At 45.5% G+C, this 22,979-nt stretch overlaps 1 protein-coding gene across 1 annotated transcript in view; it reads right to left on the bottom strand.

The window, feature by feature from the left end:
* The window catches only part of LOC146823265 (C-C chemokine receptor type 5-like), a 68,034-nt gene extending 46,954 nt beyond the window's left edge, over positions 1 to 21,080 (bottom strand). Inside the window, exon 1 of the mRNA XM_085607618.1 lies at positions 20,201 to 21,080. The gene's annotated coding sequence lies outside the window, so the exon portion shown is untranslated. The remainder of the gene's footprint in view (positions 1 to 20,200) is intronic.
* Positions 21,081 to 22,979: the final 1,899 nt, after the last annotated feature.

The following is a 22,979-nucleotide window of genomic DNA, read 5'->3' as shown; positions in this document are numbered from 1 at the left end:
AATATCTCAGTACATTTGACCTGACAGCTGGTATTGGCAAGTCAGACTTTATGAGGGTGCCAAACCAAAACAGCATTTTCAACCCCCCAGTGGGCATCATCAATATATTGTGATGCCTTTTGGTTTGAAAAATGCACCTGCCACATTTCAGAATTAGGTCTTAACAGGTCTGGAAGCCTATAGTGCAGCATATTTAGATTATATAGTTGTCTTTAGCGCTACCTTGGAGGATCACCTGGTCAACCTCAGAAATGTACTTGAGGCCCTGCAGAAGGCAGGCCTTACTATCAAGGACACAAAGTGCCAGATAGGGCAGAGAAGGTTGTGCACTTGGGCCACCTTGTAGGTGGAGGCCACGTTCAACCATTGGAGAGCAAAATTCAGACCACAATGGACTGGATTGCTCCCACTACCCAGACTCAGGTCAGAACTTTTTTGGGCCTGACTGGATACTACAGAAAATTTGATAAGGGTTACGGATCTATAGTGACACCCTTTAATGATCTCACCTCCAAAAGAATGCCTAAGAAAGTTCAGTGGACATTTTGCTCTCAGAAGGCATTTGATGAACTGAAGCAAGCCATATGCCCTGCTCCAATTCTGCAAAGTCATGGCTACTCCAAACCATTCATTGTCCAGACAGATGCCTCTGAAATAGGGATAGGTGCAGTATTGCCAGAGCTTAATGCAGAGGGACAGGATCAACCAGTAGCTTTTCTAAGCAGAAGGTTGAACCTCCAAGGAGTAGCGTTGGTCAGTTCTTAAGAGGGAGGCCTTTGCTGTGGTCTGAGCCTTGAAGAAGTTGAGGGCATACCTGTTTGGCACTCACTTTATTGTTCAGACAGACCATAAGCCCTGCTTATGGCTTAAACAGATAAAGGGTGAAAACCCCAAACTTTTGAGGTGGTCCATTGCCCTACAGGGGATAGACTTTTCAGTGGAACATAGACCTGGGAGTAACCATGTCAATGCCGATAGACTTTCCAGATATTTACACTTAGAAAATGAAGACTCAACTGGTCAAGGTTAGTCCTTATGTCCTTACGTTTGGGGGTTGTGTAGGACAGTAGGATCTGCTTTCATGGTTACCCCCACTTTTTGCCTGGTGTCAGTGTGTTTTGACTGTAGTCTGCTGGGATCCTGCTAATCAGGACACAAACAACTGTGCTCTCTTCCCTAAATTGGCTCTGGTAAGTATTTTGGTACATCCACGATTGGCTACTGGTGTACCTTTATAAGTCACTAGTATATGATACTAAGGTACCCAGGGCATAGGTACACTATGGGTCTCCCATGGGCTGCAGCATATATTATGCCACCCATGGGAGTCCTTTTAAACTCTGACTACAGACCTGCTATTGCAGCCTGTCTGAGATGGTGCTTGCACCTCTCACAACAGATATAAGTTTCCTTATATCTGAGGTCACTGCACTTAAAACCTATAAGTCACCCCTGTTGTAGACAGGGTGCTTGGTTACAAGTATGAGGGTGCCCCTGCATGAGCAGGACTCCCCTACAAACCCCAGAGTCAATTTCTCCAGGCTTTGTAAATGCCTTCAGCCATTTTAAGTTATATAGAGGACATCGTCATTACGAGATGTTTAACTATATAATGGCTGAACTGAACCTGGTCATGCTTAGTATCAAACATGTTGGAATCAAACCCCAACACCGATTTGGCTTCTGGAAGTATGATCCCATGTACTGGGGGACTCCTTAGGGGACTCTCCCTGTATTTCCAGTAATAGCCTTTCAGGGTCTGCGCGCACGCTAATGCTGCTGCTGACCACAGACACGATTTTGCCCTCCTGCTGCTTAGTTGAGTTTAAGCAGGGGAAGGTAGAACAATAGGTTTCCTGTCACATGGAGGTGTAACCACCTCCAAGGCAGGACTTAGTGTATTGGGCTGGGGTGGGGGCACTTTCCAGAGGCACCAGACTGCTTTGAAGGGCAAATTTGGTGCCCTCCATGCATATTGCGGTTTGAGCTAGTTCAGTAACCCTTGGTTCCCGCTGTGGACAGTATCCCTCGTCAAAGCCACTGGGACCCAACCCCTGGGAACCGCGTCAAATTGCCTTTGCCAAGGTTTATTGGCTCTGCACGGCTCCTGGTCTTCCTCAGCATTGCCTAGTCCCCACCTAGCTGGGACAAGGTCACCATCTTCACTCTTGAACCTCCCGACATCGGTGGGCAGTTTGCTTCTGTGCCGCCTGGTCACTTCCGTGTGGCATAGACTCCATCCACTCTGCTTGCAGGTTCTCTTCTTCAAGAAACCACTTTGGATTCCACGGGACTCCTTCACAGGGTTCTCCAGAAGCATCTTCGTTGAAGTCTTCCAATGCCTTCTATGGCAGGCTCCGACAACACATCACCCCATGCACCTGGCTTCACTGGAGCAGGTAACCTGGTTCCTGGGGCATCCACGGATGGGGTGGCTCACCAACCTCCCGTCATCCGGGGGAGAATTGACGGATAAACATGTCATGACTTGACTTAGATTAGTTTTGACAATATCCTCCTCAAATTGTGGGGGATTTATTTCACTTCATTTTAGTCTCACCCGCTGGTTACAGTTATATTTTAGTGGGCATTCGTCACCTTTGCCCACCTGTGACGACACGTGCAAGGAAGCAATAAAAGGATTGTGATCACTAACCGGATTTGGTTCTACCGCAAAGCTGTCTACAAGATAGGCACATTTTCTGGATTCCGGCATAAAATCAATAATACTCGCCCTGCCTCCTCCCAGGTATGTTGGATACTGTATGGGTGGGGTACAAACCAAAGTATCAATCAAACATAAATCATTTACAACAATGATGGTATTTAATGCTTCACCCTGCGGGGTATGCTTAAAATGGTTGGTTTTCAATGTCTAAAACCCTGCACACTTTGTACAAACTATGCTGGCATAAAGTGCAATTAAAATCACCCACCCAAATTACACAAAGGGTAACATTTACCCGCAACCATGTCAATTTCCTTTTATAAGAGTGTTAATGACCCAACAGTTATTTTGAACAAACATGTTATAGTACCAATTGATCAGTAATATTGTAACATCAATCAAGTTGAAGGTCAAAATAATCTGGTACCAGGGGGAATCAATTATATTCTCTATCTCTATTGGCCCATATTTAACAGAGATCAAAGGCACCAAACCTCCCTTTGCCCTCCCTGTGGGAGATGGTATTGAATGGACGTTAAATGAACGGTAACCGTCCATAACAACATCATCCCTGCTCCAAGTTTCCTGGGTACAAATGATATCAAATGTCTTGGCATATTGTAACCAAACCTCATCTGATAGTCTTGGACTAATGCCCGCAATGTTCCATGAGATAAGTCTAAGTGGTTGAGTATTAGAATCATGTACCACTGCCACTAATACTAATAGTGGCCGGTGCTACAGGCATGATGTTTGTATCCCATCTTACACTTCCTTCACCCTCAAGATGCGAGTGTGATTGAAAGTGTAGGCTGTCCTCTTGGTCAGCTAAGTAGGAAGAGTCAGCTGTACTATCTGCTATATTTAGGATTTTCTCTGTTTCTCTATTTAAGATATCCATTTTCCCTGAACTTCTCGAGATTGGAGCCAGTCAGTATATGTCTGCAAGACCGCTTAATGCCTCATAGCGGTTTGGGTGAAACCAAGGAGGATGCATAGGGTGCTGATTATCTCATCTAAATCTCTCCACCTCTACAAAAAACCACGAAGGTCTAGATGGCTGGTAAAAAAAAAACAGCAGTTAAATACTTGCAGACCAGTTATTCGTCCTTTCTAAAATTGTCTCAACCATGCCTGGCGATCTAAAAGTTAATACTATACAGTCTCCAGAGAATTTCTTGGTGGATTTCCCCACCCACCCAATCCGGTGCACCATCTTAAGTTCCGAGAACAACAAGCCATTGATCCCCGTCCTTGCACTCAAGAAGTGTAATGATGTGTTGACCAGTTCTCTGAGTCGCCGGGCAGCAATGGAGGAACATTAGCCAGCACCAAAATATAAGGAGTTGCTCCTGGTGGTAAATGCAAATTGGTATATGGGCCACTTGGGACTCTTTGATCAGACATCTTACCTTCTGTAATGCTTGGGATCCGGGGTCTCTCGTTTTTAGTACAACCAACCCTGTCAATGCAGGTACTACTTGGGGCGTGTATGATCTGGGCATGCGTGAGGGTTGGGCCTTTTATCTGGGATGGGGTCTCAACACTATTTGATGTTTGGCATACTACCCTTGGGCAGTGCGGGTCATCCTGAGTCACAGATCTAAAAAGAGGTTCTGGATGACACACAACCCCATTTATAACAGTACTCTCAGCCCTATTACTTTCAGCTCTATTTTGACAACGATTTATCACTAGTTTTACAAGATATCAATTAGCCTTTGCATTAATGGGTCTAAAAGAGCTGAAACCGTAAGCTCCAATTTTTTCCAAAAATCAGCCTGGATTGGTGATGCCTCCCTAGGAGCCACATCATCAAAGGCTTGAGTAGGTACCTGATTAAACTCTATATTGGCAGGTTTGCTCCTGCGGCCTAAACGCTTAGGCAAAAAGTAATTTTGTTTATTCGCGGTTTGCCCCTTCCTTTTCTTTGATGGTGGTGCAAGGCTATTCCCGTGATTATTTTTTGGGTTAGCTTCTTGGCCCCGTGTGACCACATTTGGCCTAGATGGTTTATCAGGGTTATCACATATCTCAGAGGCATTAGTAACATCAGCGCCCGAGGCAGTAGAGTGGAACATGCTAATTTTGGATGAATTAACTTCCTGGTTCGATTGAGATGCAGGAGCAGTTTGATTATAAGAGCTTTGAGGCTCCAGAGACAGTCTGCGCTCTGTAAGTTCAATTTCGTGGATGAGTGCTGACTCGGCCCTCAATAGAAATGCATCCAAAGTCCACGCTACGCCCTTCCCACTTCCAGATTTAGGCATGTTCATGTTACCCCCCTTAAAGCAAGACTAAAATCAGGAGTGTTGATATCACAGTACCTTAAAAAGTCAACGATGGTTGTATCCAAAACAAAGGGTAAATGTCAACTACGTGGCCCAACCCGGCCTCCTTCGGCCTCTGACGGGCTTCGACTTCCACACGTGTCCCACACTATGAGAGCCCTGGACTGCTTAAAAGCGCCTCCTGGCGCGAAATGGGGCAGTCGGCGGCAGCGTCCTTGCCACTAGGGAGCCTGGGAGCTGTAGTTCCTGCTACCAAGCAGCGCAAAACAGACTGGCTTTCTGGACCCGTGGCACTGGATGAAAATTTGTCAGAATGCGGGCAACAAATGTGGCAAAAGTAAGTATCATATATTAGACACTAGAAGAACAACTGTTCAATAAATACTTATTGTAACACGCCTTACTGTTTCTTCTGTGTAACTCTTTGAGACGAAGTAAGTGAGCACGAGTGACTGAGTGCAAAGTATGTCATTGTTTCCACAATCCTGGGGGAACAGGGTTGTCATGGTCTAAGGCTGCCAGAAACTATTCTTTCCCTGATAAGAGAAGATTCTAGTGGCACTGTGAGCTAGCTAATGCAAACAGGCTAACATTCTTGGTGGGGGTGCTCAGAGTTAGTCTGCCACCAATCCTACAGTTTATGTTATCCGAAAGTGCAGGTCCTGCATGGGTACTATAGGAACTACACGACAGTGGTATTGGTGGTGGTGGTGGTGGTATTGCTGATGGTATTGGTGGTAATGGTGGTGGTGGTATTGGTGGTGGTGGTGGTATTGGTGGTGGTATTGGCATTGGTGGTGGTGGTATTGGTATTGGTGGTGGTGGTGGTATTTTTGGTGGTGGGGGTATTAGTGGTGGTGGTAGCGATGGTATTGGTGGTGGTGGTATTGTTGGTGGTGTGGTATTGGTGGTGGTGGAGGTATTAGTGGGGGTATTGGTGGTGGTATTGGTGGTGGCAGTGAGATTAGTGGTGGTATTGGTGGTGGTATTGGTGGAGGTGTTATTGATGATGTTATTGGTGGTGGTATTGGTGGTGGTGGTACTTGTGGTGGTGGTATTCGTATTGGTGGCGGTGGTATTGGTGGTGGTGGTATTGGTGGTGGTAGTATTGGTGGTGGTGGTGGTATTGGTGGTGGTGGTATTGTTGCTGGTGGCATTGGTGGTGGTGTTGGTGGTGGTTTTATTGGATTGGTGGTGGTATTGGTGGTAACATTGGTGGTATTGGTGGTGGTATTGGTGTTAATGGTGGTGGTATTTCCAGTATTGGTTGTGGAATTGGTGATGGTATTGGTGGTGGTGGTATTGGTGGCGGTAACAGTAACGGTATTGGTGGTGGTGGTATTGGTGGTGGTGGTGGTGGTGGTATTGGTTGTAGTAGTATTGGTGGTGGTGATGGTATTGGTGGTGGTGGTAGTGGTAGTATTGGTGGTGGTGGTATTAGTGGTGGTGGTATTGGTGGTGTGATATTGGTGGTGGTATTAATAGTGGTATTGGTGGTAATCTTGATGGTGGTATTGTGGTATTGGTGGTGGTAATGGTGGTGGTGGTATTGGTGGTGGTGGGTGATATTGTTGGTTGTGGTGGTATTGGTGGTGGTGGTATTGGTGGTATTGTTGATGGTATTGGTGGTGGTGGTACTTGTGGTGGTGGTATTCGTATTGGTGGCGGTGGTATTGGTGGTGGTGGTATTGGTGGTGGTGGTATTGGTGGTGGTGGTGGTATTGGTGGTGGTGGTATTGTTGCTGGTGGCATTGGTGGTGGTGTTGGTGGTGGTTTTATTGGATTGGTGGTGGCATTGGTGGTAACATTGGTGGTATTGGTGGTGGTATTGGTGTTAATGGTGGTGGTATTTCCAGTATTGGTTGTGGAATTGGTGATGGTATTGGTGGTGGTGGTATTGGTGGCGGTAACAGTAACGGTATTGGTGGTGGTGGTATTGGTGGTGGTGGTGGTGGTGGTATTGGTTGTAGTAGTATTGGTGGTGGTGATGGTATTGGTGGTGGTGGTAGTGGTAGTATTGGTGGTGGTGGTATTAGTGGTGGTGGTATTGGTGGTGTGATATTGGTGGTGGTATTAATAGTGGTATTGGTGGTAATCTTGATGGTGGTATTGTGGTATTGGTGGTGGTAATGGTGGTGGTGGTATTGGTGGTGGTGGGTGATATTGTTGGTTGTGGTGGTATTGGTGGTGGTGGTATTGGTGGTATTGTTGATGGTATTGGTGGTGGTATAAGTGATGGTATTTGTGGTGGTGGTGGTGGTAATGGTGTTGGTATTAGTAATAGTGGTGGTGTATTGGTTGTGGTGTTAATGGTGGTGGTATAAGTGGTATTGGTGGTGGTGGTGGTTTTGGGTGTGGTATTAGTGGAGGTGCTCTTTGTATTGTTGGTGGTGGTATTGGTATGGGTGATGGTGGTATTGGTGGTGGTGGTATTGGTGGTTGTGGTATTGGCCGCGGTATTGGTGGTGGTGGTGGTATTGCTATTGGTGGGTGTGGTATTGGATTGGTAGTTGTGGTATTGGTGGTGGTATTGGTGGTGGTGATATTGGTGGTGGTATTGGAGGTGGTGGTGGTATTGGTATTGTGGTGGTATTGATATTAGTGGTGGTGGTGGTATTGGTGGTGATGGTATTGGTGGTGGTGGTGGTGTTATTGGTGGTGGTGGTATTGGTATTGGTGCTGGTCGTATTGGTGGTGGTTTTATTGGTATGGATGGTGGTGGTATTGGTGGTGGTTGTGTGCTGGTATTGGTGGTAGTGCTGCTACTGGGGGCATTGGTGGTGGTGGTATTGGTGGTGTTGGTGGTAGTGGTGGTGGTTTTGGTGGTATTGGTGGTGGTATTGGTTGTGGTGGTATTGGTGGTGGTATCGATGGTGGTATTGGTCATGGTATTGGTGGTATTGGTGGTTGTGGTATTGATGGTATTGGTGGTGGTATTGGTGGTGGTGGTGAAACTGGTGGTATTGGTGGTGGTATTGATATTGGTGGTGGTGGTATTGGTATTGGTATTGGTGGTGGTATTTTATTGTAGATATTAGTGGTGGGGGTATTGGTGGTGGTATTGGTATTTATATTGGTGTGGTGGTGGTGGTATTGGTATTGGTGGTGGTATTGGTGGTATTAGTGGTGGTGGTATTGGTGGTGGTGGTGGTATTGGTGGTGGCGGTACTGGTGGTATTGGTGATGGTATTGGTGGTGGTATTGGTGGTGGTATTGCTACTGGGGGTAGAATTGGTGGTGGTAGTATTGGTGGTGCTGGTGGTATTGGTGGTGTTGGCATTGGTGGTGGTGGTTTTTGTGGTATTGGTGCATGGTATTGGTGGTGGTATTAGTGGTGGTGGTATTGGTGCAGGCGGTATTGGTGGTATGGGTGATGGTATTGGTGGTATTGGTGGAGGTGGTATTGGTATTGGTGGTGGTATTGGTATTAATGGTGGTGGTATTGTATTAGTGGTGGTGGTATTAATGGTGGTGGTGGTATTGGTGGTGTTATTTGGGGCGGTGGTTTTGACGGTGGTGGTGGTGGTGGTATTGGTAGTAGTATTGGTGGTGGTATTGGTGGTGGTGGTATTGGTGATGGTATTGGTGGTGGTGGTATTGGTGATATTGGTGGTGGTGATACTGGTGATATTGGTGGCATTGGTGGTGGTGTTGGGATTCGTGGTGGTGGTATTGGTGGGGGTATTGGTATTGGTGGTGGGGTGATGGTATTGGTGGTGGTGGTATTTGTGGTGGTGTTGGTATTGGTGTTGGTGTTAGTGATGGTATTGGTCGTGGTGGGATTGGTGGTGGGGTTGGTATTAGTGGTGGTATTGGTGGTGGTATTGGGGATAGTGGTGGTGGTATTGATGGTGTCGGTGATATTAGTGGTGGTATTGGTGGTGGTGGTATTGGTGATCTTATTGGTGGTGGTATTGGTAGTGGTAGTCTTGGTTTTGGTGGTGGTGGTATTGGTGGTGGTGGTGGTGGTATTGGTGGTGGTGGTATTGGTGGTGGTGCCATTGGTGGTGGTATTGGTGGTGGTGGTATTGGTGGTGGTTGTGGTATTGGTGGTGGTGGTGGTATTGGTATTGGTGGTGGTGGTATTTGTAGTGGTATTGGTGGTGGTGGTATTGGTGGTGGTATTGTTGGTGGTGGTGGTATTGGTGGTGGTGTTATTGGTCGTATTGGTGATGGTATTGGTGGTGGTGGTCCTATTGGTGCTGGTGGTGGTATTGGTGGTGGTATTGGTACTGGTGGTGTTACTGTTGGTGGTAGAATTGGTGGTGCTGGTGGTATTGGTGGTGGTGGTATTTGTGGTATTAGCGAAGGTATTGGTGGTGGTATTGGTGCTGAGGGTGGTATTGGTGGTTGTATTGGTGGTATTGGTGATGGTATTGGTGGTATTTGTGGTGGTGGTATTGGTGATATTGGTGGTGGAGATACTGGTGGTATTGGTGGAGGTGGTGGAATTGGTGGTGATGGTTGTATTGGTGTTGGTATTGGTATTGGTGATGGTGGTATTGGTGGTATTTGTGGTGGTGGTGGTATTGGTGTTGGTGTTAATGATGGTATTGGTGGTGGTGGGATTGGTGTTGGTGTTGGTGTTGGTATTAGTGGTGGTATTGGTGGTGGTATTGGTGATGGTGGTGGTATTGGTGGTGGTATTGATGGTGTCAGTGATATTAGTGGTGGTATTGATGGCGGTATTGTGGTGGTGGTATTGGTGATCTTATTGGTGGTGGTATTGGTGGTGGTGGTCTTGGTTTTGGTGGTGGTGGTATTGGTGGTGGTGGGATTGGTGGTGGTGCCATTGGTGGTGGTATTGGTGGTGATGGTATTGGATTGGTGGTGGTATTGGTGGTGGTGGTATTGGTGGTGGTTTTGGTATTGGTGGTGGTGGTGGTATTTGTGGTGGTATTGGTGGTGGTATTGGTGGTGACATTGGTGTTACTGGTATTGTTAGTGGTGGTGGTATTGGTGGTGGTGTTATTGGTCATATTGGTGATGGTATTAGTGGTTGTGGTCGTATTGGTGGTGGTGGTATTGGTGGTGGTATTGATGGCGGTATTAGTACTGGTGCTGTTACTGGTGGTGGTAGTATTGGTGGTGCTTGTGTTATTGGTGGTGGTGGTATTTGTGCTATTAGTGATGGTATTGGTGGTGGTATTGGTGCTAGTGGTGGTATTGGTGGTATTGGTGAAGGTGGTATTGGTGGTGGTATTGGTATTAGTGGTGGTGGTATTGGTGGTGTTTTTGGGGGTGGTGGTTTTGGTGGTGGTATTGGTGGTGGTATTGGTAGTGGTGGTATTGGTGATGGTATTGGTGGTGGTGGTACTGGTGGTATTGGTGGTGGTGGTATTGGTATTGGTGGTGGTGGTATTGGTGGTGGTATTTGTGGCGGTGGTGCTATTGGTGTTAGTGGTGGTATTGGGGTGGTGGAATTGGTGGTGGGATTGGTGATGGCGGTGGTATTAGTGGTGGCATTGATGGTGGTGTTTGTGGTGGTGGTGGTGGTACTGGTAATGGTGGTAGTATTGGTGGTGTCAGTGATATTAGTGGTGGTATTGGTGGTGGTATTGGTGGTGGTGGTATAGATGATGTTATTGGTGGAGGTATTGGTGGTGATGGTATTGGTGGTGGTGGTATTGGTGGTGGTATTGGTATTGCTGGTGGTTTTATTGGATTGGTGATGGTATTGGTGGTGGTAATGGTGGTGGTGGTGGTGGTTGTGGTATTTGGGGTGTTGGTATTGGTATTGGTGGTGGTATTGGTGGCGGTGGTGGTATTGGTGGTGGTTGTGGTAATGGTGGTATTGGTGGTGGTGGTGGTATTGGTGGTGGTGGTTGTGGTATTGGTGGTGGTGGTATTGATATTGGTGGTGGCATTGATATTAGAGGTGGTGGTATTGTTATTGGTCGTGGTATTGGTGGCGGTATTAGTACTGGTGCTGTTACTGGTGGTGGTAGTATTGGTGGTGCTTGTGTTATTGGTGGTGGTGGTATTTGTGCTATTAGTGATGGTATTGGTGGTGGTATTGGTGCTAGTGGTGGTATCGGTGGTATTGGTGAAGGTGGTATTGGTGGTGGTATTGGTATTAGTGGTGGTGGTATTGGTGGTGTTTTTGGGGGTGGTGGTTTTGGTGGTGGTATTGGTGGTGGTATTGGTAGTGGTGGTATTGGTGATAGTATTGGTGGTGGTGGTACTGGTGGTATTGGTGGTGGTGGTATTGGTGGTGGTGGTATTGGTAGTGGTATTGGTGGTGGTGGTGGTATTGGTGGTGGTGGTATTTGTGGTGGTGGTGCTATTGGTGTTAGTGGTGGTATTGGGATGGTGGAATTGGTGGTGGGATTGGTGATGGCGGTGGTATTAGTGGTGGCATTGATGGTGGTATTGGTGGTGGTGGTGGTGGTACTGGTGATGGTGGTAGTATTGGTGGTGTCAGTGATATTAGTGGTGGTATTGGTGGTGGTGGTATAGATTATGTGATTGGTGATGGTATTGGCGGTGGTGGTATTGGTATTGCTGGTGGTTTTATTGGATTGGTGATGGTATTGGTGGTGGTAATGGTGGTGGTGGTGGTGGTTGTAGTATTTGTGGTGTTGGTATTGGTGGTGGTATTGGTGGCGGTGGTGGTATTGGTGGTGGTTGAGGTAATGGTGGTATTGGTGGTGGTGGTGGTATTGGTGGTGGTGGTTGTGGTATTTGTGGTGGTGGTATTGATATTGGTGGTGGCATTGATATTAGAGGTGGTGGTATTGGTATTGGTCGTGGTATTGGTATTGGTGGTATTAGTGGTGGTGGTGGTAGTGGTGGTGGTAGTATTGGTGGGTGGTATTGGTGGTGGTGGTGGTAGGTGGTGGTGGTGGTACTGGTGTTGGTGGTGGTGGTATTGGTGGTGGTGGTGATGGTATTGGTGGTGGTGGTATTGGTGGTGGTGGTAGTATTGGTGGTGGTATTAGTGCTGGTAGTGGTGGTTTTATTGGTACTGGTGGTGGTGGTGCTGGTGGTGCTGATGGTGCTGGTGGTATTGGTGGTGGTGGTATTGGTATTTGTGGTATTTGTGATGGTATTGGTGGTGGAATTGGTGCTGGTGGTATTAGTGCTGATGGTGTTGGTGGTATTGGTATTGGTGGTATTGGCGGTGGTGATATTGGTGGTATTGGTGCTGGTGGCATTGGTGATGGTATTGGTGGAGGTGGTATTGGTGGTGGTATTGGTAGTAGTGGTGGTGGTATTGGTGGGGGTGGTGGTATTTGTGTTATTGGTGGTGTTATTGGGGGTGGTGGTTGTGGTGGTGGTGGTATTGGTGGTGGTGGTGGTATTGCTGTTGGTGGTATTGGTGGTATTGGTGATGGTATTGGTGGTATTGGTGGTGGTGGTATTTGTGGTATTGGTGGTGGTGTTGGTATTACTGATGGTGGTATTGTTGGTGGTGGTATTGGTGGTGGTATTGGTATTGGTGGTGGTATTTGGGGTGGTGGTGTTATTAGTGTTGGTGTTAATGGTGGTATTGGTGGTTGTGGGATTGGTGGTATTGGTGGTGGTACTGGTGGTGGTATTGGTGGTGGTGGTGGTATTAGTGGTAGTATTGGTGGTGGTGGTGGTATTGGTGGTGGTATTAGTGGTAGTATTGGTGGTGGTGGTATTGGTGATGGTGGTGGTATTGGTGGTGGTGGTGGTATTAGTGGTGGTATTGGTGGTAGTATTGTTGGTGGAGGTATTGGTGATGTTATAAGTGGTGGTATTGGTGGTGGTATTGGTGGTGGTGGTATTGGTGGTGATGGTATTGGTGGTGATGGTGTTATTGGGGTGGTGGTATTGGTGGTGGTGATATTGGTATTTGTGGTAGTGGTATTGGTGGTGGTGGTATTGGATTGGTGGAGGTATTGGTGGTGGTAGTATTGGTGATGGTACTGCTTATGTACCGCCATTGTATTTCATATATTCATATACATAAGTGCAGATTTTTGATATATGAACATGTGCTGAATTGAATGCACACTTAGACCATATAATGATTACTTTATTACAGTTTGACAAAGCATAACATATTCATTTATGTGTATTCAAGTGATTTATAACTTGTGATAGAATTTAGTGAATATGCAACATAATTTATATGCTAACTCTTGCATTTTACATAATTCATCATGAAGTATGTTTTTTTTTTCTTCAAAATAATCAGAAAGGTGTATTTAAGCCTGGTATTGACATTCATTAAGTAAAGAGGCATCTTTAGCTTCCTGGGAACTTTGTAAAAGCTGTACTGCAAACATCTCTTGCGAAGGCCATTGACTCCTTGAAGCCAGGAGGCCCTTGTCAACTGATACAGAGAGCGATCTTCTCCAAGTACAGAATCTAAGAAACAACAATTCAGTTGTTCAGCTATGGTATGCAGACTGGAGGCCACCAAAGAAACCTAGGGGCATATTAACAAGGGCCGGCGATAAATATCGCAAAGCGCGCTTAGCGCTTGCATATTTATCTCCGGCTATCTCTGGAATTTATCGCCCAGGTTTGCGCGTTATTAACAACACACATCGCCGAGGCGATAAAAATTCCAGAGATAGTTGGGATATTGCCGTTTTCCATGGTGGAAAACGGCGATATCCTAGATGATAGGGCCTGTGGTCTTAGCCACAAAATCCACCCCCCATGTTAAGTATGCCTTAGTCAGGAATTTAACAGACGTTAAATTCCTGCGTTAAGGCATACTCAGCGCGATTTTAAAAATCGCTACCCTCCCTTGTTAATATCGCGAAGCTGCCTTCGCGATATTTTCCCAAGGGAGTCTTGTCAGGCACGCCTCCTTTGCATCTCATTAGTGATGCAATCGGAGGCGTGCTGCAAACGGGCGCTAAGTTAGCAAGACACGCGATAGCGTGTCTTTGCTGATAAGGCGATGAAATTATCGCCGCTTTTCGCCCGAAAACGGACGCAAAAGCGGCGATAATTTCATATTGCCGCCTTGTTAATATGCCCCATAGAAAGGGACTTTTGGTGCTAAGAAAGTGCAGCTAGAGGCTAGAAGAGATGGGTTGGTTATCAAAGACTGATTTCATCATCTGATGTAATGAGTTATTAAAATACCATCACAAAGTTGCAATTCATTGTAATATTTTGCTCAGTAATCGGTTTAATTGCTACAGTTGTGTTCATTTTTATAGTAACATGCATACAGATAATCTATACTAAATTAGGACATTAACTTTATTAAAGGTTTTAAAATATGTAGTGTGAAATTCAGGTGTGTGTGTCAGTCCATGATGAAAAGAGTATCAAAAGTTACTGAAAAATCCTGTAGTCTCACAGGACTGATCGTTGCCTGGAAACACACCATCCTCAAGCGGTAGTTGATAAATTGGCAGTCTGCATTTGCCAGAGGGTTTATGGTTTCTAAAAACTGCGAACGTTGCAAAACATGTATCACTGTGACTGCCTTAACTACTGTCTTGCTTTGTGACTGGGTCCTGCTGGTTGTGCCCTACCAGTGGCAATCCATTGAAATTCTACTTTGCCATGAAATAACAGTTTGCAACACTTGTTCAGTGGAGTGTCCACCTGACATGTCACATGAATTGTGAGCAGACCTTGAAGTACCCACATTTTTATATTTCTTACACCTAATTTCCACCCTAACTGATTAACACTCCATATACTGTACTATTGACAATTTCATCATTACACCGCATTGTGCACATTATGGCAGGGGTCATGAATGCTATATCAATGGCACACATGTTCCTTGAAGTTGCTGTTGCAGCAAGAGAAAAATGGAACCAGTGACGCAACAGCTTTGAGGTCCACATAATAGCCATGGATGGCACAGAATGTACAGCTATAAGGAAGCAAGCCTTGTTGTATAACTGACTGATGACTGAAGGAATGAGACTCTTTGATAATATTACGTACAGAAACCCAATGGCACTGTTGAGTGGGATTTGTATACTGAAGCCAAGAAAAACACTAGGCGATGGAGGAACACTTTGACACCACTTTCAGTATCATCATGGAGAGACATAACTTCTACTACAGGTATCAAGCTCCCAAGAAAACCAATAGAAGCATATACTATGACCTTACATATGTTAGCCTCCACATGTGGATTTAGCAGCTCAGATGCAATGAGTGAGGACCAAATTATGATGAGAACAATGTGTACCAAAGCCCAAGAAAGACTATTGTGTTCCAAACCACCTACCATAGAGAGAACAGTTTGCACCATAAAAAGTGTGGAAAGGTCCACTTTAGGGATTAAAATGCTACCGGACTCACATATTGCTGATACATACATAAACATGTGCTGAGAACCAAAAGTAGAAATTCTGGAGGAATGTGTAAAGATGCAGAATCAAAGAGACTTGTAGCTGTTGTGGAGCGAATACCCACCTGACACCTTTTTAGAAATTGTCTGGCATTAGGCAAGGAATGCCGCAAATGTGGAAAATTGTCACTTTTCAAAAGAGGGACGGAAAAAGGCTAAGGAGAGTTTACACAGTCCATGACAAAGAAGATGATGAATTTTACATTGAAGAGGACATATTGTTGCTGGTAACAATACTTTGCAAAAATGATGAGCAAGCCTAACCAAGGAGTAACATATAAATCAACAAATCCACTAAAGGCAGGTGGAAGTGCTAGTGGACACTGGGTCAAGCATCATCTCTACGCAAATTTACACAAATCTACCTTTTAGAGAACAACTACATTTCATAATGTAGGTGCTCATGGGGCACAAAAAATAAAACATGAGAGTAAAATTGTGCTTCAAAGGGAGATATACCTTTGCCAAGGTGTAAGTGGTTGAACATTCTTTGTTGGAATAAACAGAACCTTAGAATGCTAATCAATGCATGCAAGGCACCTTACACATTCAGCCTTATTGAGGAAAATCTATGACTAGAACTGGGTATCTAGAAATGAATTAGGTCATCTCAGGGGATTCCACTATTGCATAATGCTGGAAAACAAGTGCAGTCGTGAAACAGAAAGTGTGCTACATATCTCTGTCAGCATGGAACAAACTAAAGAAAGCTTTTTGTAACGGCAGAAAACGGGCATAATTGAAACAGCCAATATATTCCAATGGTTGTCACACGTCGTTGTGACAAAAAAGAAAAGAGTTTAAATAATACTTAGACAGGTTAATTAGGTTAAATGTCAAATTGTGTTGGAATTCCAACCATTGGCATCATTCATGAGATGGTAGCTACATTGGGCAAAGCCACCATTTCTACCACCATCAACTTCACTGCTGGCTGTCATCAGATTTGACTCCAGAAGGACTCAAGGAGCCTAACGGCATTCATCACGCCATATGGGGTGTACCACATTTATTACATGCCCATTGGCTTGAAATGTGCCTCAGTTGTGTTCCAAAAGATTATGAATTAACTCTTTAATGGGCTGGAAGGAGTACGTCTTCCAAGATGATAATCTATACATCAGATGAAAACATCATTAAGTTACACCAAGTACTGAAGAGGACACAAAACAGTAGCTTGACCCTCAAGATGGAAGAGAGCAAGTCCAGGCAAACCAGCGTGGAGTATAATGGCCATATGAGCAGTGCACACAATGTCGACCCCAACCCTTCTTTGGTACCTGTCAACAGAAAAGTGCCTCAACCAAGTAATAAGGATGCACTGTCATCCTTTTTTAAGATTGTGTGAATATAATTTAGATTTATAATGCACTATGCTGAAGAAGCAGAGCCCATGAGGAAACTAAAGAAAAAGAATGCAGACTTTGTATGGGGGAAATAATTGCAGTGACTGTATTGATGAATTAGAAAACAAACTGCAAGATGCTCCATCCAGAAAATCCTTGATGAAATCTTAAAATCCATTGTGACTGTGGATGAAAGTCAGATGATGCTTTATGGCTTAGGGTTGTCTTGAGTCAAGTGGCACAGAGTAACAGAAGGATGATAGCCTTTGCATCACATAAGCAAGGGAATCCGAAAGATAGAGCATGAACTCATAGCGTGTGTGTGGGCTGTACCAGATTTAGGAGTTTTGTTGTGGGAGTGACTGTCCTATATCCATGCCAGCTAGAATGCATTGAGAACATTATAGAGTGGGGTGGTTCGGAGTAGGTGTCTCCTTGCATAGCTAAACTGGCATGCAAGTTGCATTGATGTAGGTTCTCTGTGAAATATATTAGTTGGAAAACAAATGTTACTGCTGACTTTCGGTCAAGACCCTGGAGGTAATGTTGTGAGGATGATGAAGATGGGATAGTGCTGTGCTGGTCTGATGAACCCAGTGTTGAGCCAGATGTCATCTTGTGTGAATAGATGAATGCCACTCCAAATGAGGCATCCAATATTTTGCAGTACATTGGAAAACTATAGTGTAAGCAGAGAGGGCTATAAATTCATTTTTGACCATTTTGGAAAGAAACATAAGAGCTAACAAGAGAAATGATTTAGTCATAATGTAATATACGATGATAATGGTGCCTTAATTGATCCCAATGAATTAAGGTCTCATTTTCTTGCTCTTGTTCACGAAGGGCTCGTATGCATGACTGGCTGGAAGAAGAGACTCACAAATGGCTAGTGTTGGCCAGCTGTGGAACAAAATGTGGAAATACGTGTGGGTGTGCCTGCATGTGTGCGTGTGTGTGTTGTGTTTGAATGCCAGGTGTGAGAGATTCTGATAGGACGCTCAGGGCTTGCATTCATCAAATTAGCATATTCAGTTAGCTGAGGAGTCATCCCTGAATGTATACATAGACCTAGACCTCATTGGACCAAGAAATAGCTACCACTTTCTGTGAGCTATGCCATGATAATGCTAGATTATTAAGGTTCGAATTGGAGTTTCTAGAAAAAACATTGCCAAACGAGTGTAGACTCCCTAGCACAATTTTTCACAATGGAAAGGTTCTCAAAGGATATGGCCAGTGACAATGGCACTCGGTTTGTGTCATTTGAAGTCTCTGCCTTTTTGAGGGATAATGGTGTAGCATCATTGCGGAACTCTTGTACCATGCCCAAAGTAATTTGCAGAGTGAACAGCACACTACTAAATTAATACAAGGAACCATACAGTTAGCTTTGAGGGGCTGTCTACCCTTCAGAGAATTTCTAATATCTTGCTTGTGAGCATATCACCAACTTCCACCCCAGCCCAATGTTTTAGTGGTAATACCCGCTTTGAGCACTTTTGTACTAGAATAGCTGCAACCAAGCTGCATCCTGATTGGTACAAAGTAGGGAACACAGTGAGTGATTCAGACCACTGGGGAGGACGAGGACAGCAGTATGTGTAAAACTGTGTCTAACAAACAGAAACTGATGAGAAGGCATTATAATAAGAGAACGGTGGTTGCTTTTTGGATGACCTCGGCTAGTTAGTTTGTCCGTATAAGACTGTCAATCTTGGACTACCAAGTTTTACAGTCTCAACTGGTTCTACATCACTTTTGGAAACTGGTCAGTGGGGAATGAGGCACATGCTTTATGCATGCCAGCATCCACCATGAGTCCCCTGACTAGGGATGTGCATGCAGGTGAATGTATTGCAGATACCTCAAAGCCCAAGATAACCAACAACAAGCCTGTCAAGGACCAGGTTAGTGAAAGAAATACATCAAGATCGTGAAATATCTGTAGCGAGCCAAGTGTTAGCAGGAATTATTGCGGCATTCACCATGGCAGGGTGGATGGTTGCAATTCATGTTTTAAAGGTTTACTGACTAAGGGGCATATTATCAAGAAACAGCGTTAAAATTATCGCCACTTTAGCAGCAGAAAACTGCTGTTAAAGCGGCGACAATGGGCTTGATAATATGCCCTTGAGAATTCCCATACAAGCCCATGTTCTGGTGTCAACATGGGCTTCTATTGGAATTCTCTGCGGTATATTATCAAGCCCATTATCGCCGCTTTAGCTGCAGTTTTCTGGCGCTAAAGCGGCGATAATTTTAACGCCGTGCTTGGTAATATGCCCCCAAATTCGAAGACTGGTTCATGGTTGGAACTTTCTCCAAAAAGGGGAGATGACATGATGTCCTGCATTTTGAATTGTGTGCTGAATATACCCCTCTTCCCTTCCCTCCACCCCCTTCCATTCCGTATGCGTCGTGCGTTGCGAGGTCCAGTCACGTGCTGTTTTGGAACATTCGAATGGTACTTCCGGGGAATTGGGAAGGTGGGAGGAAGGTAACCATTGGGGCATGGCAATGTTCTCAGGTACCGTGAATGGTTAAATAAAATGGCTCCCGTTCCTCGCCTGAGTGTAGGTGCATCACAACAAATGACAAAGGAAAGTTAAGGGCAGCACGACGATTAAAGCAAATGGACTGCCCCAGTGCTCATAGCCGCGGTTGCTCATAGCTCATACATTTGTATGTGGATCAGAACATTCTAGTGTTCTACCATGTCTGATAAATTTGGTATAAACATGGCTCTGTCCCATGATAAGAAGTATGGAGCCAGACGTCAGTAAGACAATCGATAGTCGGTCTTCCCAACGCAGGACACATTTTTATTATGTTCCCAGAAGCAAACACCTCTGCACAACCACCATCAACAAGTTACACGATTATTATCATGCTTCGGCCTTTCATGTGGTACCCCAATAGAGAAATGAATTAATGAAACCTTAGAAATGTTGTCACTGCCTCTTTTATAAACCTGAATTAGTCACCCTACTCTTACATGAACCCAAAATACTTTACTTTATATTGCACATAATCTACCGTTTTAGACATTAATTTCCCATTATTAAAAATAGCATTAGGTTTGCACGTATGAAAGACCTTGCAGGGAAATTCGTAACAAATAATTCGTGAAATAATAAAACAAAATTGGTGGAGAAGAATACCAGAAAATCCGAAAAAAGAAAACAATTATTGTAATGCTAATCAAAATAGAAAAAGACAAGTGAAATGAATGATTAATGATTCAGGTGAAAGTTTGGGATACCAGAGCCCAGCTTCCTTCTGCGCTGCAAGGGAATGGATATAAGCGTGCACAGAGTTGCCATACTGAAGAAAGTTGAGAAAGCACTTGAACGTGAATTTAGAAGTCCCAGTTCCCCCCTCCAGCTTTCTATTGTTTAAGTAATTGCACCAATAAACCCATTTAATAAATAATTAATACTTTCAGTGTGTCCCTTCTGGCACGGTATATAAATCACACAGCTCGTGCAAATTCAGATATAACACAGCTCAAGAAGAAAGGGCAAACAAGAAATGTGTTTAATGCCACACAAGTGTGCATCACTAGGAATTGAAACAACTAACTTACCAAATGAAACTGCAACGAAGAACAAGTCTGCTGGCTGTCTTCGATACTTGTGCAAACTCCTTATGAACGCCGTGGATTCTTCTTACTGAGACATCTGCAGGGCTTCTCCATCAGCCAGAAAAGCCTTTGCTCTGAAGGAAGTTCAGCAGTTTCTGAAAGAATGTGCCCTTCATCTCAGGTCGAGCGGCAGCGGTTGCATCCACCGTGTGTCACTGAGCTCAGCAGGAAGAGGTATGAATGAGCGGTGCTTCAGCAGAAGCAACACTGATGCGACTGAGGTTGCACAAGCGGTGGTAGCACGGAGTCAGTCACTGAGCTCCACCATGCGTTGGAGTGAGCGCCGGGGGAAGCCAGTGAAATACCAGTGCTTCAGCTGCCTTGCCATCGAGTCATGGTTCTACAGGAAGAAGCATAGGCGTCTTCGGTGACAGAGAAAAAAAAACAACGGGGAAAAAGAAAAGCATAAGAAAAGTACATAAAGCACCCAGCAATGTGAACAGAATGACAAGACGGGACAGAATGTGCACCATAGACACCGCCTGCAGTTCAAAGCAGGTATGCTGAAGTAAAAAGGAAACAACTACACTGTGACCGAAAAGCAGAACCAAAGTGAAAGGGCACCAGGGCCGTCACATGTGAGAAAATCTGAATGAAAAATAGCCTAGTAAAAGAAGAGGGAAGTGCAACAGATTGAGTTTGTGCAACAGAGACATCGCTGTGTGTTTGCCTCACAGGTTCTCTCATCCTCACGGTCGAGGCCCCTTAGGTTCGCTTCCGAGGCCCAGTTGTGCCTTCATCCTTTCTACAGATGGTTTGGTGGCAGGGCGTTCTCTGCGACCGCTGTCAAAACCTGAACCTCTACTTGGTTGTCTCTTCCTGTATGGCAGGGATACTCACAAACTTTCTGTCGGGGGCCAAAATTACAGTGTGGTTAGTGGCCGAGGGCCGCACTGGTAGGGGTGGAGTCAGTGGGGGCGGGATCAGTGGGGGGCGGAGCTAGAGTAAAAAAAAAACCTTTCAAAACATCTGTCTCCCTCTCTCTCTGTCTCCCTCTCTCTCTGTCTCCCTCTCTCTCTGTCTCCCTCCCTCTCTGTCCCCCTCCCTCCCTCTCCTTCCCTCTCCGTCTCCCTCCATCCTCCGTCTCCCTCTGTCCTCCGTCTCCCTCTGTCCTCCGTCTCCCTCTCCCTCCCTCTCTGTCTCCCTCTCTCTCCGTCTCCCACCCTCTCCGTCTCCCTCTCCGTCTGTCTCTTTGCCTCTGTCTGTCTCTGCCTCTATCTGTCTGTCCCTGTCTCTGTCTATCTGTCTCTGTCTGTCCCTGTGTCTGTTAGTCTCTACATCTGTCTGTCTCTGTCTCTCCCTACTGCCCTCTGTCCCCTTACCGGACTCTCACACCCTGCTGTTCTCTTGTAATTCTTTGTCACCTCGCCCCCCCCCCCCCCCCGGCTTGTGTGGCAGCAGAGGCAGCTTCCCTTCCAGGGCACACACACAGCCCCACCCGAGTACTTCACTGGTCTTTAAGAGGCCATTTGCATGATAACGAGGCTTTGTTGTATTTCACCTCTTAGCGCCCCAGCAGCTCCACTCGGACTATCCCTTGAATCCCGGGCCCCCACAGAGCAGAGTCTGTGTTTGCTGACACTGTTCACTGTTAAAAAAAAACACCGGTACGATCATACATGCCAACATTTCAGAAGAGCAAAGAGGGAGATTTAAAAAAAAAATCAAAAAAAAAAAAAATCAAAAAAAAAAAATCGGGAGAATGGGGCCTAGAATTGGGTTACTGTCATGTATGGGCATTGGAAGTGTGCTGCTGCAGGATTTGAAACGCAAAATGCATGTTTTTTTTCTTCCTTACCTTTCAGAAGCATTGAGCGCAGTGGCAGAGAGAGGGTGATGCAAGTGTTGTGCACTGGCCTGGCAGGTTGCTGGCAGTGCATACAACCCCTCCTCCCCCCCCCTCGCCACCCGCCGCAGCCCGGCGGGCTGAAACAGCTTCCAGGTACACACACAGCCGCCCCCGAGTACTTCACGGGTCTTTAAAAGACCATTCGCTTGTTGATGAGGCTTTGATTTGCTTTTTCACCCTTTCTAGAGCCCCTGCATCGCCACTCTGATTATTGCTGGAAGAATTAGCACTCTACGCTGTAGAGTGCTAATTCTTCCAGCAATAATCAGAGTGGCGATGCAGGGGCTCTAGAAAGGGTGAAAAAGCAATTCAAAGCCTCATCAACAAGCGAATGGTTTTTTAAAGACCCGTGAAGTACTCGGGTTTTTGCTAGCAGGAATCGGGAGGCGGGAGACTAGCCTTGAAATCGGTAGTCTCCCGCCTGAATCGGTAGGCTTGGCATGTCTGGGTACGATGTCTGGAAGGTCCACGGGCTGCCAAGAAAGGCTTGCCGGGCCGCTGGCGACCCGCGGGCCGTACTATGAGTACCCCTGCTGTATGGTATGGTACTCCCCGAGTCCCCTATTTACCTTTTGTACCATCAGCCCTTGTACGGATGGGGTTTCCCTCCCTCCTTCAAGGCAATTAATAAGACCACACCAACTTTACTTTTTGGATCAGGGGGAGTAACCCCCCCGGCCATATTTATTACAAAATTAAAAAACATTATTTATTCACATTATGTATAATTACACAGAAAGTCCGGATACATTGTTAGACAGATGATGTACCGTGGCTAAACTTAAACGCTAATACACACGACACTCCTACCGTAAATCTAACAATGCATATATTCACTTTTTGCGAGTCCCCTCTATGGCTACGTCAATGACT

Source organism: Triturus cristatus, chromosome 5_2 (genome assembly GCF_964204655.1).
Source record: "Triturus cristatus chromosome 5_2, aTriCri1.1, whole genome shotgun sequence".
NCBI classification, from domain to species: domain Eukaryota; kingdom Metazoa; phylum Chordata; class Amphibia; order Caudata; family Salamandridae; genus Triturus; species Triturus cristatus.
The sequence above is the reverse complement of the archived record's forward strand: the minus strand, read 5'-3'. Positions and strand labels throughout refer to the sequence as shown.